The sequence below is a fragment of the Priapulus caudatus genome, unplaced genomic scaffold (genome assembly GCF_000485595.1).
Source record: "Priapulus caudatus unplaced genomic scaffold, Priapulus_caudatus-5.0.1 Scaffold106, whole genome shotgun sequence".
NCBI classification, from domain to species: domain Eukaryota; kingdom Metazoa; phylum Priapulida; class Priapulimorpha; order Priapulimorphida; family Priapulidae; genus Priapulus; species Priapulus caudatus.
The window spans coordinates 561,520-564,362 of record NW_014577167.1 but is presented as its reverse complement, the minus strand read 5'-3'; the positions used below and the strand labels follow the sequence as shown (position 1 = coordinate 564,362).

Below are 2,843 nucleotides of genomic sequence, written 5' to 3'. Positions count from 1 at the left end.
TCTAAGTGAAGAAAATTGATCATTTACCACTAGAAACAAGTTGCAGAACATCCTCTTGGCTGCATGTGCTAGGTACACATAGACCTTCTACCAAACTTGATCCAGCTGGTATTGAAATCTAGAAATAGAAACTTGTCCGTACAAACTGGAAATAATCATTTAACGGCAATAATTACGAAACAATATAAGCAGTCTAAATCTCTGTGTCATCCTTTTGATACATTGAGAGATTCAGTCTACTTTCATTCTTGTTTTCTGGATAAGAAATACTAACAAAACAAATTTGTTCTCTATTAAAAAATAAGAAAGCTGATCAATTGTGTTAAAACTAATGACTGAGGAAATGCTTAATCAGAGCATCAGATGTTTTATAGATTTTGAATAGATGATGCCTTAAAAATGTAATAGCATATAAAGGGCTAAGACACATACCCACCCTGTATTTTACCAGGCTGTGTATATAACTAGCAGATGCATTACTCAGGGGGTGATATACCTATAAGAATTTTTTTAATCAAATTCCGATTCAAACATGTGTAACATTTTCATCATTGCAAACAACACTGTGTCATCTTGACAGATCATGCACTTACAGAAGAGGAATTTTTGGCCTGTAGTGTCACAGTACAGTACTTTCCACTGAACGTAAAAGGAACACTCCTCACAGCCATGCACTCATCGTATGAGCCAAGCCACATTAAGGCTCCTTCCAGGATGCCTGCCGGAGGTTTGCCCGCTGCATCAATCACTGTGAACGGTGAATAATCACTGAGATTGATGTTTGAATACTGTTTTATTTTTGAAGATATCTAGAAGCAATGTAAACTGTATCAAGATTCTATAGGCACTTGTAACTTTGCGGATGTGCGGCAGCATTGATCTATGCATGGGGTACCGTGGACTGGGGAGGAGAAAAACTAAAGTAAAACCTTTCCCACAAGCTCCCCCGACATTCCTAGAACTTGAGATATATTGTTTGACCAACTGTAAGTTACATGTATGTTTACATGATCATGTAATACATGTACACATATGCCAATGGTTATTTTTGTATACTATTTTGTTACTCACTGCTAGTAAATAAGCGGACCAACTTTTGTGCAGGACCACCAACTTTCTGAAGTTGGTGGTCCTGCTGTCCACTAGATTTTCAGCCAAAATTCGAACCCTGGTTACATTATTGTACCTAGAGAAATGGATGATGCAGTGATATGCAGCATTTACCCAAAAACTACTGCCAGTACTAACAACAGTCATTTAATTACGGAAGGTTGATGATGACTAGTTAGTTAGTTAAGGATAATGGGTTGTTATAGGCCTAGCCTAATATGCACCCATAATATATCTTGCGATTTCATGAATCGGGCGATTCTGGCCTTAAATACGTTAGTAGTGGCAGCTACGACTGCACTTTGTGGGAGTTTATTCCAGGGTTGCACCACTCTCTGGCTAAAAAAGTTTTGCCGCAGGCTGGAGTCTGGACCGTTGTTTATATAATTTCATGTTATTTCCCCTTAGTGATGTTGTTGAGGCTAGACAAAAGAAAGTGTTGATTTACTCATGATTAAGGACTTAATTACGCTTCGTGAAAACGGGGGGGGGGGCGTGGTCTAGCCTACTTTACTTACTGCTCAACGCCCATTGTTCGCGTTCAACGAAGCTTTCGAGAACTTGTTTCGTGTCATTCAAACAACGGGCAGACACGTTATATGACAGTGCATTTACGGTAAACGCCTCAAACATTTTCTCAGCAAGTGGCAGACCATCGACAATAGTGCTATAAGTATAATCAATGTATCGTTGAACATTGACATAGCTATCGCCATCGGCATCGGACGTCGGTGGGTAAACTTGACTTCTTGCAACCCCGCTCGCAGTTATTAGTACAATAACGAGCGCTCTTACACGTATAATCGACATCGTTTCACAGGTTACATAGATTTTCAGACAACGGTTATATAACACGTAAAACAAATAGCAAGGATAGGTGGTGGACCGCCAGAGAAACACGCCAACATCGGACAGACCATGAACATTGATTGAACCATGAACCCAACCAAACTGCATGCAGTGCCCCGGATAATTCAGTAGAATTGAGCCAGAGCGAGAGCGCCATCTCTCGTGGAGTTTGGAACCCAACCTGAGACAAATCAACAATGCGATACTAGCGCCGGCTCGGGCAGTAGCGAATCATATTAGTTTTATTTTCGGTTATAGATGGGTTCTACGCATCTCGTGGCTGCGTCCAGAAGGTAGACTGGTCTCTGTTATCTTTTCCTTCACACAGTAACGCTGGGAAGAGAAATCGATTCCGTCTACTCAGAACAATGATTCGTGGAACGATTTGTGGAGTCCATCTAAGTTTCCTCGTAACTGCTCGGCCATCTTTGGAAAGAAACACCCACTGTATATAAGTCGACTGAAGTAAAACATTGCAAGTTGTTGCCCTGTACTTCTTGGCCAGAGGTAAGGTAGTCATGGCAAACTTACTTTCCGCAGGTCATTTACAGAATACCGAACAAATTGGAAAATGTTAATGCTTTTACCACAAGCCTGACAAGATAATATTAATCTAATATATATTTCATTATTTGAGTTCGTATGTATGTATCTTTCCTATAGGCGGCCAAACCGCCCAAGCGATCTGGATGCAATTTTCACAGGGCCATCTCTTATACCCGGGGAGTGTTCGTAGCTGAAAAAAACCTGTCAAACCGTCAAACTCACCAAAAAATCCGTGAAAAACCCCTCAATCATTGCTGGTATTGTGAAACCGAAAGCAATACTAAAACACACCACAACCAGGAGGATGAGTAATTTCATTTCTCCTACCTCACCAGCTG

The 2,843-nt window shown here is 40.7% G+C and overlaps 1 protein-coding gene across 4 annotated transcripts in view; it reads left to right on the top strand.

Moving 5' to 3' along the window:
* The first annotated feature begins 2,287 nt into the window (after window positions 1-2,287).
* The window catches only part of LOC106805234 (AP-2 complex subunit mu), a 14,579-nt gene continuing 14,023 nt past the window's right edge, over window positions 2,288-2,843 (top strand). Inside the window, exon 1 of one of the 4 annotated variants that reach the window (XM_014806755.1) lies at window positions 2,288-2,466. The gene's annotated coding sequence lies outside the window, so the exon portion shown is untranslated. Of the gene's footprint in view, window positions 2,472-2,843 lie in introns of all 4 variants that reach the window. The other 3 variants (XM_014806754.1, XM_014806753.1, XM_014806752.1) reach the window with 3 other exon arrangements.